The sequence below is a fragment of the Notamacropus eugenii genome, chromosome 3 (assembly GCF_028372415.1).
Source record: "Notamacropus eugenii isolate mMacEug1 chromosome 3, mMacEug1.pri_v2, whole genome shotgun sequence".
Taxonomy (NCBI): Eukaryota; Metazoa; Chordata; class Mammalia; order Diprotodontia; family Macropodidae; genus Notamacropus; species Notamacropus eugenii.
In genome coordinates, this window is record NC_092874.1 from 410,352,034 (window position 1) to 410,369,577 (window position 17,544).

The following is a 17,544-nucleotide window of genomic DNA, read 5'->3' on the forward strand; positions in this document are numbered from 1 at the left end:
TGCTCTCTCTTCTATCCTCTCTCTCTGCCCTTGTCTCCATCTTCTCTTTTGTCCTGTAGGGGCAGATAGCTTTCTATACCCCTTTACCTGTTTTTCTTATTTCCTAGTGGCAAGCACATTACTCGACAGTTGATCCTAACACTTTGAGTTCCAACTTCTCTTCCTCCCTCCCTCCCCACCCCTTCCCTTTGGAAGGCAAGCAATTCAATATAGGCCATATCTGTGTAGTTTTGCAAATGACTTCCATAATAGTTGTGTTGTATAGGACTAACTATATTTCCCTCCATCCTATCCTGTCCCCCATTACTTCTATTCTCTTTTGATCCTATCCCTCCCCATGAGTGTCGACCTCGAATTGCACTCTCCTCCTCATGCCCTGCCTTCTATCATCCCCCCCACCCTGCTTGTCCCCTTATCCCCCACTTTCTTGTATTGTGAGATAGGTTTTCCTACCAAAATGAGTGTGCACTTTATTCTTTTCTTTAGTGGAATGTGATGAGAGTGGACTTCATGTTTTTCTCTCACCTCCCCTCTTTATCCCTCCACTAATGAGTCTTTTGAGTGCCTCTTTTATGAGAGATAATTTGCCCCATTCAATTTCTCCCTTTCTCTTCCCAATATATTTCTCTCTCACTGCTTGATTTCATTTTGTTTTGAAGATATGATCCCAACCTATTCAATTCACTCTGTGCACTCTGTCTCTATGTATGTGAGCGTGTGTGCATGTGTAATCCCACCCAGTACCCAGATACTGAAATGTTTCAAGAGTTACAAATATTGTCTTTCCATGTAGGAATGTAAACAGTTCAGCTTTAGTAAGTCCCTTATGACTTCACTTTGCTGTTCACCTTTTCATGGTTCTCTTCATTCTTGTGTTTGAAAGTCAAATTTTCTTTTCAGCTCTGGTCTTTTCATCAAGAATACTTGAAAATCCTCTATTTCATTGAAAGACCATTTTTTCCCCTGAAGTATTATAGTCAGTTTTGCTGGGTAGGTGATTCTTGGTTTTAGTCCTAGTTCCTTTGACTTCTGGAATATACTGCTCCATGCCCTTCGATCCCTTAATGTAGAGGCTGCTAGATCTTGTGTTATCCTGATTGTATTTCCACAATACTTGAATTGTTTCTTTCTAGCTGCCTGCAGTATTTTCTCCTTGACCTGGGAACTCTGGAATTTGGCCACAATGTTCCTAGGAGTTTCTCTTTTTGGATCTCTTTCAGGCGGTGTTCTGTGGATTCCTTGAATATTTATTTTGCCCTCTGGTTCTAGAATCTCAGGGCAGTTTTCCTTAATAATTTCATGAAGGATGATGTCTAGGCTCTTCTTTTGATCATGGCTTTCAGGTAGTCCCATAATTTTTAAATTGTCTCTCCTGGATCTATTTTCCAGGTCTGTTGTTTTTCCAATGAGATATTTCACATTATCTTCCATTTTTCCATTCTTCTCTCTTTGTTCTGTGATTTCTTGGTTTTGCATAAAGTCATTAGCCTCCATCTGTGCCATTCTAATTTTGAGAGAACTGTTTTCTTCAGTGAGCTTTTGAATCTCCTTTTCCATTTGGCTAATTCTGCTTTTGAAAGCATTCTTCTCCTCATTGGCTTTTTGAACCTCTTTTGCCAATTGAGTTAGGCTAGTTTTTAAGGTGGTAATTTCTTCAACATTTTTTTGGGTCTCCCTTAGCAGGGAGCTGATCTGCTGTTCATGCTTTGACTTCATGTCTCTCATTTCTCTTCCCAGCTTTTCCTCTACCTCTCTAACTTGATTTTCAAAATTCTTTTTGAGCTCTTCCATGGCCTGAGCCCATTGGGTGGGCTGGGACACAGAAGCCTTGATTTCTGTGTCTTTGCCTGATGGTAAGCATTGTTCTTCCTCATCAGAAAGGAAGGGAGGAAATGCCTGTTCGCCAAGAAAGTAACCTTCTATAGTCTTATTTCTTTTCCCTTTTCTGGGCATTTTCCCAGCCAGTGACTTGACCTCTGAATATTTTCCTCACACCCACCTCACCTCCTGATCCTCCCAGCCCGTGTTTGTGGTCTGAGATTCAAATGCTGCTTCCAGCCTCAGGGCTTTTGGCGGGGGCAGGGCTGCTATTCAGTATGAGATTATGATCTGGTGCTGAGATCGGGGCAGGGCCACCTCTCAGGCTCAGTTCCCTCAGGGGGTTTATGCGCAGAACTTCCGCAATGGATTCAGGCTCCCGCCCGCTTGGGGAGCCCCTGTCTGCAGCCGCCTCTCAGCTTCTACCTCCCGGGGGGGGGGGGGGCCCTGAATTATGGGGGCACCCCACTCCCCTCTCGACCCGCCAAAGAGACTCTCTCACCCACCCCTGTCACCTGTGGGTGGAGGGACTTGTGCGGCCGCTGGAGATCCCGTCCCTGAAGCCTGCTCGGATCTGTTTCTCTCGGTGCCACAGCCGTGGCCGCAGCAGGTCTGGGCTGGGCTTTGTGTCTGCAGCGCGATGGACCTTTTGCGAGAGGTTTGCAGATCCCTCTGTGGGTGGAGGGACCCGTGTGGCCGCTGGAGATCCTGTCTGTGAAGCCTGCTCGGATCTTTTCCTCTCGGTGCCGCGGCCGCGGCAGGGCTGCGCTCAGCTCCCAGTCCCGGCGCCCAGTCCGCAGCGCGAAGGACCCCCCGGCGAGAGGTTTGCAGGTCTCTCTGGAACAGAAATCTCCCTCGCTCCAATATTCCGTGGCCTCTGGGTGCGGAATTCGCCGTGAGTTACTTCCCTGTAGCCATTCTATGGGTTGTGGGTTCAGAGCTATGTGTATGTGCGTCTTTCTACTCCGCCATCTTGGCTCCGCCCCCTGAAAAATGTGATTTTTAAAGAGAAATGTGATTTTAGAATTGGGGCCCAAACACATGCACCCAAGCACCCCATCAAATATTATTGCTGAAGGTGAAGCCTAAGTGTGGGTAGATAAGCAAACTTTGTCAAGAGATCCTTGTAGTCTCACAGGGGTCTTAGAGGGTCAAACTATTGTGAGCAATAAAGACTTCTGTTAAATAATAATAAGGATAACAATAGCTGACATATATACATCCATATATATGTACATATGTAAATTTAAAGTTTGCAAAGCACTTTTCATATATTATCTCATTTGATCCTCACAACAGCCCTATGAGGTATATGCAATTGTCATCCCTATTTTATAGCTGATGGTACCAAGGCTAAGTAAGGTTAAGTGACTTGTCCAAGATTATAAGGCTATTTAAATGTCTCAGGAGGGATTTGAACTCAGATAATCAGACTCCTAAGTCTACTGACCCATCTACTGTGCCATACTTCCTCAATCAGCCCATGAAAAATTTTTTAAAGTTCTGTTAAGTGACTTTTTTAATGATGCAAATTATAGAGTAGCAGAAGGTCTTGTTAATCAAAATATCCTTCCCATAAGTCTATTTTGATGTTTCAAATTAGAAGTTAATTCCTAGGAGGTAAAACATTGCTCTCTCTTAGAATGAAAATAGCCTTCCTATAATTATTATACAAACCTTTCCATTAAGACTGCTGGTAAAGAGAACAGAGAGGGCATAATGAAGTTTAAAGTACAGGGAACACACTTGGGGAGGTAGGATTAAGGAGAGTCTGAACAACCTGAACAACCAATGGACCTATGAAGGCACTGGGGGAGGGAAGGAGACAGAGAGGTAAAAGGGTACCAATTAATGGGGCAGCAATGATATAAGTAATGAGTAAAGTCTACATAAATGGTGTCACACTGAAATGTTGGTAGCAATAAAAGCTAGGGCATTCCAAGAAGGTCCAAGATCAGGAATCATATTAAATGGAGAGATCTATCATAATCTACAGATCTGAAAAATCAAGAAGTCAAGTATAATAAGGTAGGCAAAGTTTAAGGCAATCTTATAAGGCAAAGTGATCCTTGCACAAGACATAGGGTATCTACCCTGTTTTATATTATGTGTCAGGAGGTGGGCAGCCAAGAGCTCACAGATGTTAATTTTAGCTAGAAAGAGGTTAAATGATCACAGGTAAACCCAGTCTAGTTTAATCTGGGGAAAACATATTAGAATTACCACACAGTACTTTCTGTCTTGCCAAGATATTACTTCACTCATCTCTGAGATTCCAGCTTGTTAGGATGGATTCAGTGGAAAACCCAGACTTTAGTGATATTGCAGACCTTGCTTAGAATGGAGAAGGATTGTTTAGGATTAATCAGAAGATTTATTAGTGGAGACTTCTCTGCAATGAGTTGAGGGTCATCAAGATAGGGAAAGCTAGTGTTATGATTAGACAGATATGCAAGGAGGAGGCTGCTAATTAGGACTGATATACAGACTGTTCAAGTATAGGGACAGGACAACTTAGAAAGCATGTGGCCTGGTTAGTTGGAAATCTGTAAGAAAACTGAGGCAAAGATCAGGGCAAGATGAGACAGGATACAAACAGGAAAAAAGATAGGGACTGTTTCACAAGGCAAGTGGAGTCAGGGAAGATTGGGCAGCTAGGTGGCACAGAGTGCCAGGCCTGGAGTCCAGAAGATTCCTCTTCCTGAGTTTAAATCTGGGCCTCAGACACTTACTATGTGACCCCGTACAAGTCACTTCACTCTATTTGCCTCTGTTCCTCATTTGCAAAATGAGCTAAAGAAGAAAATGGTAAACCATTCCAGTATCTTTGCCAAGGAAACCCCAAATGGGGTCATGAAAAGTCAGGCATGACAGCAAATGACTGAACAACATGTGTACATATAAATAGGCTGGGTCAGGATGAGAGAAGATGAGGGGGGAGTAAAAACTGGATCTTACTAAAGTCAGAGATAACATCTCAGATCTCTACTAAAAGGATAATCATTGACTTGTTAGTTTAGCTGCCAAGTGACTCCTTTTAATGAGATGGACTTTCTCAATAGCCCCATCCTAGGAAAATGGAATGATTCCCCCCTCAATGGACTTAGCCACTGGAGAGGGGTAGAAATCCTAATTATTCTAGGGCAATAGTTTTATTTTCCTCAGCCCAGGAATTTTTAATATGGTAAGTATACCCTTGAGGCAAACAGGAAATGCCTCCATGACTATTGTATTCTTAGAGGATGATGTGGGCCTCCTTGACAAACTACCTGCTAGTACCTTCATCATATCCCCTCTTCTTTCTGTGAAATGGAGAAAACAAACAAACCATCAGTCTGATATAATAGTAGGGTCAAATGAAAGATTTCTTTCTTTTTTATGGGGAAGGAAGATCTGGTCTTTCTTGGTCAAGAAAAGATTAAAGAGAGAATCTACTTAATGGTCAATGGTCTTTTTTGGTCAAAGAAAGATTAAGTAGAGAAAAGTGATGGGCTAAGTTTTTGAAGGAAAGAATAGAGGAGGTTTCAGTAAAGACAAGTAGGTTTTGGGGGAGTGAGGCACAGGGAATGGTGGAAAGATAGGAAGTTATGTTTACACAGAGGAATTTCAGAATTAAGCATTGTGTAAGTGCAGTATATCTGTAGGGAATGGATGATGAAATTAAAAGGTATGACCATCTCCATATGTAGCTAAAGTGGAGTGAAGGTACAGGTTATGGAAATTGAAGAGGGATTTGAACTTTGGTAAACAAGGTTATTTGAGGGGACATTAATATGTAAATTGAAGTGTTCTAACATAAGGTTTGGGGTTGGGGTAGAAAGGAAGTCAGTAAGATAGATAGAGAACTTCATGGGCCAGGGCATAACCACCACCAGGTTCTGGATAGAGTTATTTGGAGTGAATCTCAAAATTTGGAGTCAATTTCAAGAGACTGGTAAGTGATTGTAAAGTGGGAAAAGTAGTAATAAGGAGCAAGAAGTATGCCTACTTTCCCTCCTCACTCAAGGAAAGGTAGAAGGGGAGTTGGAGAATGAATATGTACATATACATATATATATATATTTTTTCAGTGCAAAGGAAAAGGTGGCACCCGATAGTGTCTTTTGGGGGAGCTAGGTTTTCATGATTACCAAAAGAGGAAAACATTTAAGAGGAAAAGGTCTAATATAAAGAATACTTTGTTAACAAAATAATGGAAATTCTGTTGTGTTTATTTAAATACTCTTGAGGAGTGGGGGTGCTTAAGTTAATTTTTTTTTTTTAAATCTAATGGGAGTTCCCTGGGGCAGAATGGAATGAAATAGTAGAACGGAATACGGACTCAGGAAGTCTAGAATTGATATGGATAGGTATGAAGCAGTGAGGTGTAGTATCCAGTGAGGGGATCTTCTGTCTAGGCAGCATATGCCTGAATTACTATGTTGAGCCATAAGATAGATTGTCATTCCTTTCTCAGTAGAAATGTCAATGCAGATTTATCATTCCCCAAAGCAGAAGGCAAAAAGTAGATGTGGCATGCATGGGTAGCAGACAGTGCTCTTGTTTAGGCCCTGGGTGCCAGGGGTACAATGGTTGGATGAGAAGCCTTGGAAACTGGGGCTTGACTGACTGCAGGGAATTAAGATATGGTTGATTTACTCATCCTTTAGTCATTAAGCTCTGCCCCACACCCACCTCCAAAGTTGAATTGAGTGGGGCCATGGAAGGTCTCTTCTGATAATGAGGGGAAACTGTAGTTATGGAAGAAAATGCTAGGTGTCTGCAGTGTCTAGGTGCTAGTTCTGGTGGTCAAGCATACAGTGGCTGAATGATGTGCAATGATACTGAAGCCCTCTGGCAATAGGGAAATTGAAAATAAACTAGACTTCTACTCCAGAGAATATGGACTATGAGTCAAGAGAAGGATAGAATTAGTCATGTGCTCAGAATATGTGGTAAGTAGGAGAGGAATGTCTCATGGGAATCCTAAGTTAGATCAAAAACTAGTTATTAATTAGAAGATATCTTCAAATTGACATGAAAAACTGAAGCCTGTGGAGGTTGTAATATGGCCAAAGCAACATAGCTTGTTAGTGGCAGAGTTATAATTAATACCCCAATCTTCTAGCTCCCAGGCCAGTGCTTTTTCAGTAGAAACCACCTTATACCACATGAACCCTGAAACACTGGGAAAATTGGGCCCTGGTGGAACCACTGATTAGGTTAGCATTTCAAATAATGTGATGAAAGTGTTTCCAAAAAAATTAAAGAAATAGATGGAGCAGAATAGGATTTCAAGCTGGCTGTTCTGCAGATCAGTGTGGGGCAATTATAAGAAATAACTTCATTCTTAACCCCAGATTAGATGAAATAACCAAATTTAAGGAGTTACTAAAATCTTTTTTTCTCACATTAATCATGTTGTAAAGAAAAATTAGGGAAAAAATGAAAGTAACTTTGAGAAAGAAGAAACAAAATAAAACAACAACAAAAGAGAGCAAATGGTATGCTTGGATCTGCATTCAGACTCCATAGTTCTTTTTCCGGATATGGATAGAATTTTCTATTATGAGTCTTTGGGAGTTGTCTTAGATCCTTGCATTGCTGAGAAGAGCTAAGTCTATCAAGTTAATCATTGCAAAGTTGCTATTACTGTGTACAGTGTTCTCCTGGTTCTGCTCACTTAACTCAGCATCAATTCATATAAGTCCTTCCAGGTTTTTCTGAAGTCCTTCTCTTTGTCATTTCTTATAGCACAATAGTGTTCCATTGCATTCATATACCAGAACTAATTCAGCCATTCCCCAACTGATGGGCATCTCTTCAATCTCCCATTCTTTGCCACCACTATAAATATTTTTGTACATGTGGGTCCTTTTCTCATTTTTATGATCTCTTTGGGATACAGATCTTGTAGTGGTATTGCTGGATCAAAGGGTATGTACAATTTTATAGCCCTTTGAGTAACATTCCAGATTGCTCTCCAGAGTGATTGGATCAGTTCACAACTCCACCAATAATGCATCAATGTTCCAATTTTCCCACATCTCCAACATTTATTATTTTCCTGTTTTGTCATGTTAGCCAATCTGATAGCTGTAATGTGGTACCTTAGAATTGTTTTGATTTGCATTTCTATAGTCAATAGTGATTGGGAGCATTTTTTCATATGACTATAGTTTTAATTTCTTCCTCTGAAAACTATCTGTTCATATCCTTTGCCCATTTATCAGTTGGGGAATGACTTGTATTCTAAATTTGACTCAATTGTCTATATATTTTAGAAATGAGGCCTTTATCAGAAACATACTGGTTGTAAAAATTATCTCCCAGTTTTCTGCTTCCCTCCTAATCTTAGCTGCATTGGCTTGGTTTGTACAAAAACTTTTCAATTTGATATAATAAAAATTATCCATTTTGCATTTCTTAATGTCCTTTATCTCTTGTTTGGTCATAAATTCTTCCATTCTCCATAAATCTGACAGGTAAACTCCTCCTTGCTCTCTCAGTTTGCTTATAACATCAGTCTTTATATCTAAATCTTGTACCCATTTTGAATTTATCTTAACAGTGTCAGAAGTTAGTCTATGCCTAGTTTCTCCCATACTATTTTCAGTTTTCCCAGTTTTTGTTAAATAGTGAGTTCTTATCCCAGAAGCTAGAGTCTTTGGGTTTATTAAATGGTAGATTATTATAGTCATTGACTACTGAATCTTATGTACATAACCTATTCCACTGATCCACCACTCTATTTCTTAGCCAGTACCAAGAAGTTTTGATGATTGCTGCTTTATAATACAATTTAAGATCTGGTACAACTAGACCATCTTTTCTTGCATTTTTTTTCATTAATTCCCTTTATATTCTGGACCTTTTGTTCTTCCAGATGAATTTTTTTTTCCAGCTCTATAAAATAATTGTTGGTAGTTTGATTGGTATGGCACTGAGTAAGCAAGTTAATTTAGGTGGAATTGCCATTTTTATTATATTAGCTCAGCCTACTCATGAGCAACTGTTTTTCCAATTATTTAGATCTGACTTTGTGTGAAAAGCATTTTGCCATTGTGTTCATATAGTTCCTGGGTTTGTCTTGGCAGGTAAATTCCCAAATACTTTATAATGTGTATCTCTTGCCTAAGAACTGCTTTCACTTCATCCCATAAATTTTGGTATGTTGTCTCATTATTGTCATTTTCTTAGATTGTTATTGATTGTTTCTACGATTTGTTGTTTGGACCACTCATTCTTTAGGACTAGAGAGTTACTAAAATCTTAAGGGGGGAAAATTGAAGTACTTGAGAGTATTGAAAGTCTCTACTTATCCAACCATTCTGGAGAGCAATTTTGAACTATGCCCAAAGGGCTATAAAACTGTGCATATCCGTTGATTCAGCAATACCACTACAAGGTCTGTATCCCAAAGAGATCATAAAAAAGGGAAAAGGACCTACATATACAAAAATATTTATAGCAGCTCTTTGTGTGGTAGCAAAGAATTGGAAATTGAGGGGATGCCCATCAATTGGGAATGACTGAACAAACTATGGTATATGAACGTAATGGAATACTATTTTTTCATAAGAAATGGTGAGTAGGAAAATTTCTGAAAAACCTGGAAAGATTTGCATGAACTGATGCTTAGTAATGTGAGCTGAATCAGGAGAATACTGTACACAATAACAGCAACATTGTGCGATGACTGACTTTGTTAGCTCTTCTGAGCAATCCAAGACAATTCCAAAAGACTCATGATGGAAAATATTATCCACATTCAGAGAAAGAACTATGGAGTCTCAATGCAGATTGAAGTATATTCTTTTTTTTCTTTTTTGTGTTTTTTTCTTTTGTTCTGATTCTCTTTTCACAATGTGACTGTGTAAATATTTAATATGATCATATAAGTACAGTCTATATCAGACTGTATGCTGTCTTGGGGAGGGGGGAGAGGAGAGAGGAAGAGGAAAATTTGGAACTCAAAATTTTATAAAAGTGAATGTTGAAAACAAAAATAATTAATTTTTTTTAAAGAAAATCTCCACTTAACACAAATTCTAATCTCACAATACTTGACAGAACATGTAAAAATATGATAGGACTAGCACACTATAGGATATGTATGTTGTGGCCATTGCCACAGTGAGAACCAAAGTACAAATGGTGGAACTTTTAAGGAATACTCCTAAGGACAGGAATCAGATACCACCACAGCATAAGTGCTTTGAGAGAGAGCTAATGAACAACTGTAGAAAAGCATTGGAAAATTACATCAAATTTCACTGATTAGAATGCACTCTATCTTCCCCAATTAAAAGCAACAAAAATTTATACAGAACAGAATACATAAAACACAAATTTAACAAATTGTAGACTCCCTTATTCCATAATTAAAATTCAAAGTCAGAAGGTTAAGGCCATACAAAATAAACAATTCAATGTCAATTTTTCTAAAAATGTACAACAGTGGTCTTAAGAAACAAAAAACTCAGGACAGAATGAAGAATCTTAGAGAAGGAAGATTTTGAATATTTCTGGACATATATATGGTTACAAGAAGTGCCACACAACCAAAATACAAGTCAGTAAAGTCATAGACAAAGCTTGTGGAAATAACCTGAGGGTAGGAAATTAAGTAAAGTATAACCATGGATGTCTATGTGGACCAAAAGAGGATTGGTCTAGGAAATTCCAGAGATAAAAGGACTGAGACCTTCAGGACAGTTTCTGGTGTGGGCAGTAAGGTGGTTGGCTAGGCTACGGAGAAATCACAAAATATTTTTAAGTGCCTACTATGTGCTAGGCACTGCTCTTAGGCACTGGCAATAAAAATATAATAAATGAAATAAATCCTACTGGCAAGGAGTTTATATTTGCACAGAAGAGACGAGGACTCATACACGCATATGCAGAATATAAAGTGAATTAATACAAACAAATACAAAGCAGGTAAATATGGGTTGGCGAGGTTGAGATGATCAGGTGGGAGTATTATGAAAGGCTCCAAGTAGAAAGTGGTACTTAAGCTGAATCTTGATGGAAGAAAGGGATTCAACAAGGTAGAGGCATGGAAGGAAGAGATTCCAAGCACAGGGGAGAGCCAGGGCAAAGACAAAGAAGAGGGGGGATGGAATTGAGAGAAGGTCAATTGGACCAGTGCTGAAAGAGCAATAACGTGCAATGAAATTATACAGGATTGTTGAGGTGGGGCTATGAAGGGATTTAATGACTAAACAGGAATTTAGAGTGGATTCTAGAGGCCACAGAAAGCCACTGGAAAATTTTTTCCTTCAGGAAAATCACTCTGGAGCAATATATACAATGGGCTGGAGATCTGTGGCAGGGAGATCATTTAGTGCCAAAGGTCTGAACTAGTTGACAATGATGTGAGTAGAGAGGAGACAAGAAGGTTGTGGAGACACAAAGAACTTGCCCTTGCCCTTGCCCTTCAAGAGAAAGAAGTAGAGAATTTATTTCAGAACACATCTCATGAAGGTTTCTTCACATACTGGAGATCCCTCTAAGTATAGAGTAATTACGTCTTTATTCAGAGAATTTGAAGCTTATGTCACTAAAGAAATCTAGAAAAACTGGAATGAGCTGCATTAAAGTTGAGAGGAGGAACATTCCACTTTCCTGGAAGTCTTTGAGCAGAGGCCAGATGATCTCCTATCAGGTATGTTATAGTGAGGATTCCTTTGGTATATTGGCTGGACTTGACAGTTGCCAAGGTCACTTCCAACTTTCAGATCTGATTCTGTGAAACATAAGAAAACAAAATATTAGCTAAAGAGAAAAAAGTGTATGCCAGAAGTAAAAATATTTTCTATAGCAGCTTGTAATCAATTTGGCAATTATTGAATGAGCTGCCCCTAATACAATAATGTAAAGAATAATTGATATCAAATGGGATCTCTTAGATAGCTGTAGAGCTGTGAATAAGTACAACCATTTTGGAAAGCAATTTGGAATTATGTAAATAAAGTGACTAAAATGTCCATATCCTTTGACCTATAGATTCTATTGCTAGGCTTAAACCCCAAGTAGGCTATTGCTAAGGAGAAGGTTTTTATATACAATAAAATATTTATAGCAGAATTTTTTATAATTGCAAAGAATTAAATTAGGGAATGGCTAGACAAATTGAGGTTCATCAATGTAAAAGAATATTCCAATGCTGTAAGAAATAATGAATGTGCTGTGAACTGATGTGAAGTGAAATAAACAGAGCTAAGAAAACAATATACACAATAATGACAACGTTGTAAACAGAAAAGTCACACATGCAAAAAAATAAAAAATTAACGCTGCAAAATTATAAAGAACAATATGGCTCAAAAGATGAGCTATAAGAAGATATTTCTATTCCATCTCTATGGAGAGGTGAGAGGTCAACAAGTATTGTACATATTTTTAGATTTCTCTGATGTGTTGATCATTTTTCCCCTTCATCTTTTTTTAATCTTAAAAATAATACTTGTCATATGGGGGCAGGTCTCTGGGAAGGATACATAGAAGGAATATGGGGGAAACCATAGTGATGTACAAAAAAAGACATCAACAAAAACTTACAAAAATTTGAAAAAACAGCTCCTTTAATCTGAAGTTCTCAATGTCAGCCTTTGTCTTTCCTTTTCTCATCATACTTCAAAATATATTTTAAGGTTGTACTGAAAAACCAAAAATTCATAATAATTAAACACTAAAAGCTCCTTAAATTTTGTATCCAATTCCAGATGCAAGGATTATTTTTGCTCTGGACTAATTTAATATTTGCTATCAAACACCCTCATGTGAAGTGTAGCAGGAGTGGTACATGAGCAGGTAAAGAAGTGCTAACTCTTCACACAAAGGCAGGGAGAGACACAGCATGATTGCTCTAGAACAGCAGGCCCCACCAGTCTTCCAGACTCTACAAATCCTACTACTTTATGGAAGCTTTTGGTACTAACACAGGGTTCCTCAACTACCAACCAACTTCCCATACTTGCCTTCTAAGGATTCAGATCCATAGAACAATAAGGTAAATCAATGATGAATCAATACATGAGTACAGACATTTATTTTGGCCAAACAAAAAGGTCTAAAAACTACGTGTAACTGGCTCTAGAGCCACTGATTGCCAGTTTAGCTACTTCACCCCAATTTATAAACTCAGTCTTTCCCCATTATCTGGGATTTTGTACTGAGGTCTGTAGGACACAGGAAACCTTTCCTTCAATAACTGCGTGACTCTGAGAATCTAACTGCCTTATCTCATTATAACCTTGTATGATAAAATTAAAATAGTGATATATGCTCATATACTATAGTAATTATGTATTTCTGTAAATTTATGTGGAGATTATGCTTTTAGCAACCCAAGCAAGGCTTGGTAACACCATGAGTATTAAAGCTTCTGCACTTTTTTACACTGTCAAAGGTTTTCATAGCTTTATTCAGAATTTATTAATTTATTTAATGCTCATTACTTATGTTTGATGGGTTCTAACAGATTCAATCACTTAATTTGCAGGTTATGAAAGATTATAAATAACAACTTAAATGAGGCAAAAACTGAACAGGGCAAATATACTACTAATTTTAGAAAAGAGCTAAAATCCTGTTAACAAAAAAGACAGAAAACTACTATATTACTTATTGTCCAATATAATAAATGATATCCATAATGATGATACTGAATCATCAAGAGATTAAAATTATGTTCAACATTATCTGTCTCAAGACAGTAGCAAAGTCTATAGTTTTGACTAATTTTAATCAAAACTGGTTCAGTGTTAAAGGGTTAATTTTTAGTAATCTGGAAAGTTCACTTAAGCAGTAAAGAGCAATGGTTCTGAAGACATAAGTCTACATCTTAATACCTTCATGAGGCTGGGCAAGTCACTTAAACTCTCTGGGCTTTAGCTTCCTCATGTACAGAGTAAGGGAGCTGGTTTATATTGTCTCTAAGATCTCTCCTTACTTTATAGCTATGGCTTCTATGATGCTTCTTTCTCAGTGCATGCTGGATCAAGATAAAAGCTAGCATCTATATGACATTTTACAATATTCAAATTGTTTTATATATATTATCTCACTTAATCCTTACAGTCTTGGGAAGTAGGTACTATTATCATCCTGATTTTATGGCTGAAGAAACTGAGGCTGAGAGAAAAAGATTCAATGATTTGTCCATAAGTATGTGATGCAAACATTCTGATTTCAAGTCCAACTTTCTATCCACTATGCCACTTAGCTACCTAAATAATAGGAGACAGTGTGGTATAATGCATCATATAAAATGATTATTGCTGAATAATCTTTGCCAGTGATGAGAGATTATGTTTAGTGGTGGAGGTTACAAGTGGCTCTTAGGCTAAATCTATAGCACATTTAGATGTTCTCTTTATTGTACAAAATGTGCTGGGTCTGTAACAGCACAGGATCTGATTGTGCATAACAGTGCCTCGTAGTTCCCTCACTCAGGGGAACAGAGACACACTATATGAACTTTTGACTCCTCCAGATTTTCAAAATTCAGGATCACATCAAACAATACAGAGGTAAATAGGAAGGAAAAGTGTACTCTTCTGAACATCGTACTTCATTGTACTTCAAGCTTAATTAAAATAGAGAGATGCAGACTATCCATGCAATATTTATAGAAGTACTTTCTGTGTTACCAAAGTACTAGAAGTAAAGTAGATAGCCATGGGGTGGGGAATGGCTAAACAAACTGGCATATGAATGCTATGGAATTGTTGTAAGAAATGATAAAAAAGATGAATAAGCAGAGGAAGATATGTTAACTGAAGCAAAATGAAGTGGAGCCAAGAAAACAATTTAAGGGCACTATGAGTAAGACAATGTAAGTGGGAAGAAAACTAAACTGTCAAAACTAAATGCTGAAAAATGACAACTTCACTCAGATGTGTGGCTATGGGTATAAGTTCCATTTTTTTCACTTTTTAATTGTGCTGAACTTTTTAATCTTTACGTTTTTAAACTTCTTGTTATAAGAGAGAGATCTCTGTCAGGGATGGGCGGAAGGGCTAGCATAGGAAGTCTAGGTATTATAAAAACAAGTTATCAGTAAAATGTGTGTATTTGTTATTATGGGGCAGTCTAATATGCATATGCCAGCACCAGATGAACTGCTACTGATCTGTTCTTTCCCAAACCAGATATAGCTAGCACCTCTACAGTTCATCTCTGCTGTGTAATTCCTATGTACAGATAACATAATGGAGAGTACTAGATTTGGAGTCAGAAGATCGGGTTCACTTCTCCCACTTAAAAACTTTGACTATGGATGTCACAAATGCTTCTCCACTTATCAAATGAGATAATTGTTTTATTTTCCTGTGATCATTTCACTTTTCCTTGTTATATCCCCAGTGCTTGCTTGTAGCAGGTATTTGGAAAAACTATGTATTAATTGAATCTGCACCACCTATTTTAAAGGGTTGTAAGGACCATATGAGGTAACATAAAGCATCATATAACTGTAAAGTGCTCTATAAACATAAACTACTTTAGCTACCATAGAATATAGGTTTTATAACACATAAATCATCAATTATAATCTTAATCTCATTAAAATATTTCAAAAGAGCTATGATTCATATATATACGTATATTCACATATATACATATAGCTTGCTCCAAGTGTTCTAGGTACATGTTATAGATATATCTATATACACACATATCTATCTGTCATTTAGACTCAGAGATACAAGAGAAGGAGCCAAGAACTGGCCTACAAGAAACCAATTCCACAAGAGAACACTGGCCAAATGAGTGAGGCAAGTGGCTGCTTACACAGCAGTTTGAACCAGATGCCAAAGTTGTGGACCTGATTCTCAAGACCAAAGAAGACAAGTTAATCTCTTGAGGCCCTTGAGCCGCTTCCTGACTGTTTCCTTCAGAACCCTGTTACAGCAGTCATCCACTCTTTCAAGGATCTTATATCTCCTTATCAATGATTCTTTCCCATTTGCTTCCAAATACATTCAGATCTCCCTAATGCTTAAAAACAAAATAAACAAAAAAACATCCTTTCCTTGACCCTTCTATCACATTCAGATATTATTCCATCTTTCTCTTCCCTGCAAAACTGCTTGAAAGAAAATGCCTCTAATCAATGCCTCAACACTTAGCTTTCTAGTCTTCCTATACCTTCCAGTCCCACTATCCCCATATCTTCCGAGATCCAGTGACTTGATTCTTGCTTTTGCTTGCACTAAATACTCCATCTCTTTACTCTGGGTATTCCTCTCTACCTGGACCTCACTCCCTCATCTTAGTCTAGTAGTTTCTCTGGCTTCCTTCAAATATCCGCTCAAGCCTCATCTTCTGCAAAAAGCCTTTCCCAATACCTCTTTATGCTAATGCTTTCCCTCTGTTGATTATCCAATTTATCCTTTATAAATCTTGTCTGTACATAGTTGTTTGCATATCAGTTCCCCCATTAGACCATGGGCACCTTTAGAACAGTAACTGTCTTTTGTCTTTCTTTGTGTCTCTGATGGGGTTCCAGCGATTCAGGGACCTCCCAAAGACCAGGGTACTGGACAGGGTCATCTGGAATAAATTCATGGACTCAAACATTCTTTAAGTCAAGCTGGCAAAGATTGTTGTGCTTTTCAGCAGGCAAGATTTCTTAAGGAACCTGTGATCTAAAAGGGCCACGTTAAAATTTCTGTAGGATAAACTATAGGAAAACGTGCTAAATATGCTAAGTTGGCAATTCAGGGACAGACTAGGGAGTGGTTAAGGAGTGGTCAATTCTTAAAGGAATATGCACTTCTAGTATCAACTATGAAGGCATTTTACCTAGAGTTCACTGCGGGAAAACCCCAAGGTGGGGTGGCTACATAGAGTTGTGGTTTTAGGCTCACAAGGTCAATAAATCCACTAGCAGTCAGGACTGACTGAGAAATGCCCACACTGCCACCCATCAATGTCTTTTTAGACAAGATAGATGTAGGGAGTCTAGGATACACATAATGAGGAGTTCAGGAGGCATATAATGAAGTAGGGAATTGGTATAGATAGTCCAGTGAGTACTGAATATCTTTATGAGCCAGTATAAAGCCAGTTCAAACCAACAACTCCTACAGGTGTGGCTTGCTACCACACCAGGGAGAAAGAGAAGTGTTTTGCTGGGGCCCATTCATGAGTAATTGCTAGGCATAGTGTCCTAATGTTTTGAGACTAGGGAGAAATGTCATCTTGGAATTGGGGTCCAAGTACAGGAACGAAGTACCCCATCATCCCCAGTTCTTATCACATTGCTTGACAAATAATAGGTCCTTACTAAGAACTTCCAAGTATTTATCAAATACTTGTTGACTGACACACCTCAGTTTCCTCAACTATAAAACACACAGTTTGGGCTAGTTGAAATCTATGGTTTCTTCCAACTCTAAGATCTTCATTCCACATTCTCTCTTCAACCCCTTGTAATCAGAGTTTCACCTATAGCATGCTGCTGAAACTGCTCTTATCAAATATATCAGACTGACCAAACCATCAGCTTTTTTTTTTTCAGTCCTCACCTTCTCTGAAAGCTTTGAAATTGCTGACTACCCACTTCCTATTAGATGTTCTGCCTCCATTAGTTCCAAAAGCATCACACTCTCCTGCTTCTCCTTTTGTTTCTCTTAAACCTCTCTACTTGGATGACCCACTAGAACCTCAAATGTAATAATTCCTCTGAAATAACAGTTTCTCCTTCTGATGGTACTATTTCTTTCTGTACTATCA

The 17,544-nt window shown here is 38.3% G+C and overlaps 1 protein-coding gene across 1 annotated transcript in view; it reads left to right on the forward strand.

The window, feature by feature from the left end:
* The window catches only part of C3H7orf57 (chromosome 3 C7orf57 homolog), a 105,309-nt gene that overhangs the window by 49,248 nt on the left and 38,517 nt on the right, over window positions 1-17,544 (forward strand). The gene's annotated exons all lie outside the window — the stretch shown is intronic.